Raw genomic sequence first — 10,234 nt, 5'->3', positions numbered from 1 at the left:
TAGAAGATGACTTTAGGGAATAGCTAAATTCAGAATAGAGCCAAATTATAGAGCATTATGGATTTTTCTTAACAAAACACAGATAAATTATTTGTTTAAAAAAACTTACATTAGAAGACAGTGGCTTAAGCAAAGGAAAATCTAAAAGCTGTGCTAAAAGAAACATTTAATGATTCATACTGAGAAGGTGAGGATTCCCTTAATCCATGAGTCTTATATTGATATCAGTAGGGAAATGAAGACTAAGAATAATATTTAGACCACAACTTTCATCTTTGCAGAATTGAAAGTCTGGGTAGTTTTTCTGACTCATGGTTTTATTAGGACTTCATTTTAAAATCCACATATAAAAGTCTTTGGGGGTGTTGACTTGTACACAATATTAGTGAATTGTTAGGTGGCACACCAATTAAAATCTAGCTGGTGAACAAAATGACAGTATCATTTCTTCAATGCTTCATCCCATGATGTAAAACAATTTCCCTGAGTCACCAAGTGATCGTTCATATTAATTGAGATAAAACTATAATAAGCTGCAGACAAAAGCCCCCACCACACACCTGTGCTCCCAGAGTTGGGATGGTGGAATGAACTTGGAGAAGAGCCTCAGGGTCCAGGTTTCCTTGACACCCACTCCCATAGAACCAGTGTTCAAAGATAGAATCTAGCAAAGTCCGGAGGAAGACTAATTGATGATGAGGCTCCCATATCTAAGATGGCATCGAGATTTGATGATACTGTGTGAACTATGTGTGTGTGTGTTTTAAATCTCACTTCTCTTCTCTCACTGTTATTTTATCATGGAATTCCCCCTTCTTTTTCTCATTTCCAAAATAAGAAACTCTTTTATAAAAAGAGTAACAACCACAGTTAAATAACTACCTTGTAAAATCTAAGCTAGAAAATAATTATTTCTCATTTAAAAACAATCCCACCCAAAGGGCAGCACAAGTCTGGCAAAAGTGAGCAGCAAATCAAATGGGGGCTGCTTCTGAGGAATTTCACCACCACTCCAAAAATCTCCTGTGTGTGTGATTGTGATGGGTGCTTCCAAAATCCTGATGTAGCTCCAAACTCCAGGAAATTTGTTCAAAGCCCAAACTGTCACAAAAGAGCAAGCACACTCTAAGGAAAAGAAGGTGGTGACAGTTCTGCTGTGTGCCTCTTTCCCATTTGCTTGCAGAATAGACATCTCAGCAAGCATCCCAGGTGCAGAGAGAAACCTGTGTGCAAACAGTAAACTTAGGGAAGGGGCAGGGCAGAGACGTGATGAATGACAATGAGGGTAAACAACACAAAGAAACCCAACAAGTTGAAACAAACGAAACCTGGAGGTGCTATAACAGTATTACTAAGCCAATTCTTGTCACCCAAATAAGAGAGGCCAGAAATGCAATTACTCCAACCCTGAGGAGTAAATACATAAAATAAGAAGCCAGAGGGAAAGCAAACCACAATAAAGACTTAAATTAACTGAAGTAGCCTAAGAAATCGCCTTTTTCTACTCTTGTTTTCTTGGTGATATTTTAGATGCCTTTCCCCAAGTGTGCAATTATCTCAGCAGAATGAAATAAGGAATGAAATTGCAGTGTACACACTTTACAATGGATGAGGGCAGACACAGAAACTGAGGGTTGAAGGACAGTTGCTAGGTGCAGGATTTGCCGGTCACCTGTGTGGCCTATAATGCAGAAAATCCAACAGGTCCTTCAAACACCGAGCCTAAGAAAAGCACTTTGAATTATTTAATATTTTAAGTAAAAGAAACCACTTTTTCTCAACAACAGAAAATCCTCCAGAATTTACAACCCTGTCATTGTGGGAAGGCAGAGTGGAAATGTCCTGGTGGTGAACCACTTCGGTTGTGTGATTTGGCCTTGTCACTTCTCCAGTGTGGTTTGCGAGGCCAGAGATGTGTCTGGATGCAATAACCAGGGTCAGTGAGACTGTTTAGCTGTCACATCATCACCCGCTCAGCCAGAAGCACTGACTCCCTGTCTGAATATGACAACGGTGCATAGTAACAGAGTACAGCTCACAACCCTGGCCTTCTAAAAGAGGGAGTCTCAACTCTAAGGTATTTCTTGTAGTTTGGTCATTTCAGGAAATGATCCATTTCCCCCAAAGAGAAGTAATTTGAATTAAGTTTTGCTTTAAAAATGTTAAGCAACACACTATTTCGTTGTCGGTGAAGGTGTGGAGAAATGCCGCTGCCTGAGTTGTCAGTGGGAAGTGTTAATTAATACAAACTTTCTGGAAGAAAATCTAGTTATATGTATCAGCACTCAAAAGGGAGTAATCAAAGCATAGTGTCTAGAATGTGACCATGTCTCGTCACCCACTGCCACCTCCCTGGTCCAGGCCACCATCGTCTCTTTCCTGCTTTTCTCCAGAAGCCTCCAGACTGACCACTATGCTTCACCCCCACCCTTCAGTCTACACTCAGCAAGCAGCAGGATCATCTCACACCTCCTGTCACAGCCTCCAATGGCTCCCATCTCATCAGGAGAAAAGCCTTCCAACAGCCTCACAAGGCCCAGCCTCCCATTTCCTACCCAAGCCTGTCACACTTCATCTCCAGCTCCTCTCTGCTGGCTCCACTCCAGCCAGCTCACCCTGGCCGTTCCCTCTGCCCCTGGGCCTTTGTACTTCCTTCTCCCTCATCTTGGAAAGCCTGTGCCCCATGTCCTGCCTCCACCCTCCCTTCACCAGCTGCAAGTCTTTTCTGTTTCGTGAGGCTTTCTTTGTCCCCTCTATTTGACATCGCAATGTCTGTCCCCTCTATTTAACGTTGCGATCTTCTGTCACTTCCCATTCTTCCCTCCTGTTGAACTTTTCTCCAGAGCATCTCTAGACCTATCACCATCTGATACCCTATCTACTAGTTGTATGATATTTAATTTTTTATTTAGATATTCTCATAACTCTGGAATAACTGGGGAGTATGCAGGCAGCTAATTTCTGAGTTATATTAACTAATAAAATAATTCACGATATCATGAAAAATCAATGTTCTTGCTTTTAGTTACCACTCCCTCTATAAATAGCTATAATTGATATTTATATATGTCATGACTAATATCTCTGGAAGGGAAAAACAATTGGCCACTATGAAAGATAATCCTCTTTTAGTTCAAGGTCTTCTTATATCTTACTAATGGTCACCATATCTTAGTGTCAGATGGACACTGGATCTTTCTATACAAAATGAGATATAAGAAATGTAATTCTTATGCACAAATTAAAACATACTATAATTAATTAAGACAGGCAAGACATCTTCTGAAAATCCTATTTAATGAATATAATCATTGTCGTCCCTGGATAAGTAAATAGTACAGCTTCAGCTACAGTGTTAACCCCATTCTGTTAGTTTTGCAGTATTATGATTTATGCATTCTTGTTTATCTCTTTCATTAGTTGTAAACTTCTCAAGCCGGAAGCTTATGTGTGTGTGACAGGGACGAATCTTCTATTTCCCTCGGTCTGTGCGGCAGTCAGGAACTCGGTCCGCGATTACTTCCAGATGCCTCCGTGTTGATGCTGGGAACACGCATTGGGCAAGCTGCAGGAGGACCTCCCGCAGAAAGGAGAAGACAGAGGCTGGACTGGAGCCATGCGAGTTACGAAAGGAAGCGGAGTGAGCCCATGGCGTGTGACCTAACCTTGCAGACTGTCCCTGGGGTGGGGGTGGGGGTGGGGTCAAGAAGCAGCTCTCTGTGAGAGTGGGGCTTAACTCTGAATTTTCTTGGCAAAGGCGGGGAGACGGGAGGACGCTTCAGGCAGAGAGAACAGAGTGTGCAGAGCAAGACCCCGAAGTGTCAACAGGATGAATTGTTCCAGAAACAGAAAGAAAACCCATGAGACTGGAAAGGTGGACACGGTCTTGCAGTTCAGATGAGGACAGTTAGATCTGACCCTAAGGGCAGAGGAAGGCAGGGAAGGGTCCTAAGTCAGGGATCATTTTGATCTGTGCCCTGTGGTCAATCAATCTTGCAGCCTTTTGATTTTCTGACCATATCTTTGCCTAATTGTTGTGCTCTTTTGTAAGAACCACTCCAGTCTTGTTTCCCAGGACTGTAGGGGAACTCATTAAACTCGTTTTACTCTCATACTTATTTATAGGATACAAAATAGATGTTAAATAACAAATTTAATCAGTAATTACTTAGAAAAAAAATGGTTATGTCACTAGTAGTAGCTATACACTTCCATATTCTCCTACCAGACTCAGTGCAAGAAGTATTGTATAGTATTTAGAAGAGCATGATTCTGGAGCTTGGGTTCAAATCCCAGCTCTGCCACTTACTTCCATGTGTGAACTTGGGCAGGTTACTGAATTTCTTTGCACCTTGGTTTCCTCATTTGTAAAATGGGGATAATAATAGGATCTCATAGGCAAGGTGACCACAGAATTAACTATCCAAACTGGACATTTTGGAAATGAGGGGGATATTAGCCTAAGTCAATGTGTGTAAAGTACTTAGAAATAGTGATTGGTACATAATAAGGCTGGTTATTGACATTATAGAGATGCTTTCATTTATTCCTAAGAAGACTAGAGCCACCAACTGATTTTAAATGTCAACATGGTTGAAAGGGGTAATTGAAAAATATTTAAAACCCCATAGTACTGTGGCAGACTCAAAAGTATTATAACTTGAAGAGGATTATCTTTTGACAGAAAACTAACCAAGAATACAAAAGAAAAGCTAAATAAAAGCAAACCATAGCTATGCTTAGAAAGACAAATACTTTTGATGGGCAATACTGGTTAAATACAATGTAAGTACTTTTAATCTTTTTTAAATTTTTATTTTACATTCAATATTATTGTGTATTAGTTTGAGGTGTAGAACACAGTGGCTAGACAATCATATACTTTACAAAGTGTTCCTCCCAATATTTCCAGTACCTACTTAGCACCATACACAGTTATTACAATATTATTGCCTATATTCCCTATGCTGTACTTTATAACCCCATAACTATTTTGTAACTACCTATCTGTATTTCTCAATCCTTCTCCCTAGTCTCTCAACCCCCTCCCCTCTGGCAACCATTAGTCTGTATTTATGAGTCTGTTTAAATTTGTTTGTTCATTTATATTGTTCTTTAGATTCCATATATAAGTGAAATCATAAGGTATTTGTCTTTCTCTGACTAATTTCACTTAGCGTAATGCCCTCTAGGTCCAACCATGCTGCCACAAATGGTAACATTTCACACTTTTTTATGGCCAAGTAATATTCCATTGTATATGTGTACCATAGCTTTTTTATCCACTCGTTTATTGATGGTATTGGGCTTTTTCCATAGCTTGGCTACTGTACATAATGCTGCAATGAACATAGGGGTGCATTATAAGTACTTTTTAAAATGGGATTTAAAACAATCTGATTTATAAATTTGGATGTAAACTTCTCAGAAGCATCAATTAGATGAAAACAATTTTGTTCTGATTATGAAAGTAATAACTGTTGGTTAGAAAAAATTGAAGATGAAAAAAGAAGGAAATTAAAGTCATTCATACTCATACCACTACAAATAACGACCGCTAAGATTTCTTACACGCTCTTGTAAGCAATATGCCACTTTTCTGTATTCCTTCCCCGTGCATACACATATATGTATGTCTATCTACCTATCATCTTTTCAAAATTAAGATTATTCTGTAAATGTATGTGTATTAGTTTCCCCTGGCATACCACTATTGGGTGTCTTAAAACAACAGGAATTTATTCTCTCACAGTTCTGGGGGTTAGAAGCCTGAACTCAAGATATTGGCAGGGCCATGCGCTCTCTGAAGATTCTGGAGGAGGATCCTTCCTTGCCTCTTCTAGCGTCTAGCTTCTTCATAGTCAGCAATCCTAGCATTCCTTGGCTTGTGGTAGCATCCTCGAATCTCTGTCTGTCTTCTTCACATGGCCTTTTCCCGTGTGTCTGCTCTGTATGTGCACTTGGCTTTATTATTAGAACCAGTCACTAGATTTAGGGCCCAACCTAGTCCAGTATGACCTCATCTTAACTAATTACATCTGAAAATATCCTTTTTCCAAATAAAGTCATGTTCTGAAGTTCTGGTGAACATGAATGTTTGGGGGACACCATTCAACCCAGTACGTGTAATGAAAACATCTGACTTTACAGTGTACAATACAATATCATTTCTCTATCCCATTGTTACCTAAAGGGAAATATTTGGATTTCCTCTTACCAAGAATCACAGGAAGTCCAATCTAGCTTTCTTCCACACTTCCCCGCAGGAATGTCTGCTTATTCAATGGGATGGGAGTGGGGTGTTTCTGATACCATTCAGGACACGAGGAGGATAATCCAATCTCCCTAGAATGATGGAGACTATGGCCTGGGCTTAGCCACTTCACAATGTTAAGCTTGGCTTAAGAGTTAGCCACCAGGTTAACCATTCTGTAAGGTCAGCATTTACACAGCCACCCCCCAGGGGACATGCCTGCCTCCTAACAAGGTGCCCTAGCATAGACTCCTTTGCATGTTCATGGGCCTAGACCCATCACGGACACTTGTTGCTTCAGGATACAACAGAACACTAGTTCTATCTCTTTCCACCCTCAAGGTAATTTTATTTCAAAAGACCCTTTGCCTTGTCCTGACCATTAGCCTTAGTTAAGGCCCTCCAAATCTACTCCAAAGAGTTGTCTAACTCTGAGTTTCAGGGATGTTATTGGAGTCTCGGTCACTTTTTCTGAGAAGGCCTCTAGGCTCCTTATGCAAATGAGAGCATTTTGTTCTGGAAGGATGCACACAGTGAAGCACTGGAAGAACTACCTTGGCTCAGCCACAGAAAATGCACTGTCCTTCCCTCAGGCAGCAGATGCCTGACTGCCTTCTTAAACTTCAGAACAAGTTAATGACTGTTAAATAATTCTTCCCATAAAAAAGGAAAGGATGTGTCAGGAGGCTGGAGGACTCTGGCATCACTTTGTTTGTTTGTTTGTTTCCTCTGGCACCATTTAAAAGTTTCCCCAGGGTGTACTGCTTTCGAAACTTAGCATTGCGTCAATATATGCATACTGTCCTCTCACATGGCTACACCTGGACTCATTTCACTGTTCCTGTATTTTGATACATTCAGGTGGTTTCTCATCATGAATTAACTGGGATAAAAATCCTCATTCACTGAACAAATGTTTATCACGGACCTACTAGGTGCCACTCAAAGTTTTAGGCTCAACGGGTTTAAGGTGTTGTTTTCAAAGAGCTTATATTTTTAGTGACCTAGAAGGTCAGAAAACAAGCAAATGTATAAGTTAATGCCTTCATAAGTACACCGAGGAAAAAGAAGCAAGCAGAGCGATAGAGTAGCAGGGGCTGCTATTCTGCACAGATGAGCGGAGGGCCCTAACAGAAAGCTGGGGTTTGGTACAACCTGCCCAATCTGGTAAAGTGGAGAAGGTTCTTTATAAAGCACAGCACACTCACTTGAAGTGTTGTCTTTTTTATTTTTGTTGATTGTTTGCTAACTACATCACATATAAACATAAACAAAATGGACATCTTGCCATAAAGTGAAATTACCACCCAGATCAACATAAGTGCAATTTGCACAAGCAGATCATGGATAAACTGGATTTAAAAAGCAATAGCTGCTCAAAACCCCCCCACAATTAACATTATATCTACTCCATGAAACACGTGTTACTCAAATGAAAGGAGGACATTGAAAACTATAAAAAGTGGCCACCAAATCCCTTTCAGGTGAGATATGACTGGATCCATTTGTAACATGTCCTTTGGCCTTCAGAGATTCGACAGTTTTCTGCCCCTCAATAGTTTTGTCAACAAAACTGTTACCAAATGAATACTAGCAGAACTACTCAGGCTCTGAAAGTCTTTCACAGCCGATCATTACAACTTACTTACTAGAATGACCCAGTCTGCCTTTAAAATACTGCCCTGAATTTCAAATACTTAAATATTTTTGTCACACCCAGGACCAAGCCATTCATTATTTTTATACCTTAGTTTTATCATGCTGCAAAATTTTTAGATAGCCAGATATCCTGCACTTAATTTTTAACGTGTGTGTGTGTGCATGTGTTCTGGTTATCAGTCTAATGCTGTGTAACAAACAACCCCAAAACTTGGTGGCTTAAAACAGAAATCATTTTACAATGCTTTTTTCCTGTGGGGCAGGAATTTGGACAAGGTTTGCCTGGGTAATTCTTGTGCTAATAGGTCACTCAGTGATATCTAGCTGGTCACTGGGCTGGGCTGGGGGGTCCAAGATGGCTTTATTCACAAGCTTGGCTCCTTGGTGGGGATGTCTGGAAAGCTGGGCCCCCTTCCCGCTCCATGTAGTAGCAAGGCCCCTCCTCGTGGTCTCTCCAGCAGCTCAGGACTCCAGGCATGTGTCCCAAGAGAAAGGGGCTAGAAACTACCAGTGTCATAAGGCCAAGGCTAGCGAACTAGCACAGGGTCACCTCCACTGTGTACTATTGATCAAAATAGTCATACAACTCACCAGATTAAGGGAGGGTGACATAGACCCCACCTCTCAAATAGGAAAATTTGTAGCCATCTTTAATCTACTACAATATGTATATTTAACTTTTATTATGGAAAATATTAAACATATATAAAAGTAGACAAAATGCTATATAAATTTCCATGTACCCATCATCCAGCTTCAACAGTTTTCCACTCATGGCCATTTGTTTCATCTGTACTCCCCATCCACTTCCTCTAGCCATATATTGTTAAATAAAACCTCAAACATCATCTTAATTCACCCATTAATGCTAAATTTTAAAGTGCTGTGATGAATGGAGGGCAGAACAACTTTTAGAGGGAAGATCTGTTCATTTCAGGGGGTTTTCTTTTATTAACACCAAGCTGCTCTTTCCTCTTAGCAATGCCTTCCATCCAAGAAATCTTTAAGTGTTTGAACAGCAGAACAGTCACTTTCCTATATAGCTTCCAGGAAAACACAAACTGGACTAGAGGGCAGGAGACCTGGCTTCTAGTATCCCAGCCACTGACCTACTTATACACTAATAAGAATGGTGAGAGCTAACTTTTACTGAGTCCTAACTTATCGCTCCACATTCATCATTTCAATTCTATTATTATTCCCATTTTACAGTTAGGGTTAGAAAAGTTAAGCAATTTGCTCAGGACCGAAGAATGACAGAGGTGGAATCTTATCCAAATCACTTAAAGGCTTTGTTTCCTCCTCTGTCCCATGGAGTCCATTGTCCCAGTTCAACCTAGTTCGCTGAGGAATAATATATTAAAGGCTCAAAAGACCACTTTAAAAAAATTTCAAATTCTAATCATAAAAGCTTTTAAATAGGTAATCCATTTTTATGCCTCAAAAATCCAAACAATATAAAGTTTTGAAGAGTCTGGTTCCCACTCCTGTTCCCATTTATTTCACTCCCCTACCCACTTTCTCTGTACAAGTAACATCTAATTATCATTTATTTATGAAAATACAGTAAATGTGAATAAGTGTATTTCTCTGTTCCTCCTTCTTACACAAAAAGCACCTTTATCTGTTCAGTCTCTATAGAAGGTATTCTTGTGCCAATGAATAGATAGCTTCCCGGTCCTTTTTGTTAGCTGCCTAGTACTTCATTATGTAGATGCACCATCATTTATTTAACAAGTTCCTATTGATGGCCATTCCATTTCCCCCAATCTTTAGCTATTACAGATAGTCAAGCATAAATTTTTATTGTTGTGCATTATTATGAGAGGACTAGTCAGTAGCAGAGCCTCTTAATGCCCTGTTTTGTTCAGCACCGTCAATTTCTCACCCGCCTCTGATATTTACTCTAAGAGATTCGTCAGGCTTAACTTACAGAACCTACACCTTCTTTTGGAGTCCCCATCAGGGAAACCCCAGGGACCACGGGAATTAGAGCCCAGGGCTGTATCATTATCATTCATTGTCACTTTTCAGTTAGCTCTCACCATTCTTATTAGTGTATGGCAGGTCAGTGGCTGGCATGCTAGAACCCAGGTCTCCTGACCTGTAGTCCAGTCCGTGTTTTCCTGGAAGCTATATAGGAAAGTGACTGTTCTGCTGTTCAAACACTTAAAGATTTCTTGGATGGAAGGCATTGCTAAGAGGAAAGAGCAGCTTGGTGTTAATAAAAGAAAACCCCCTGAAATGAACAGATCTTCCCTCTAAAAGTTGTTCTGCCCTCCATTCATCACAGCACTTTAAAATTTAGTTTGAGTTTGCTTA

The sequence above is a fragment of the Miniopterus schreibersii genome (genome assembly GCF_964146895.1).
Source record: "Miniopterus schreibersii genome assembly, chromosome: 1".
Lineage (NCBI taxonomy): Eukaryota > Metazoa > Chordata > Mammalia > Chiroptera > Miniopteridae > Miniopterus > Miniopterus schreibersii.
The sequence above is the reverse complement of the archived record's forward strand: the minus strand, read 5'-3'. Positions refer to the sequence as shown.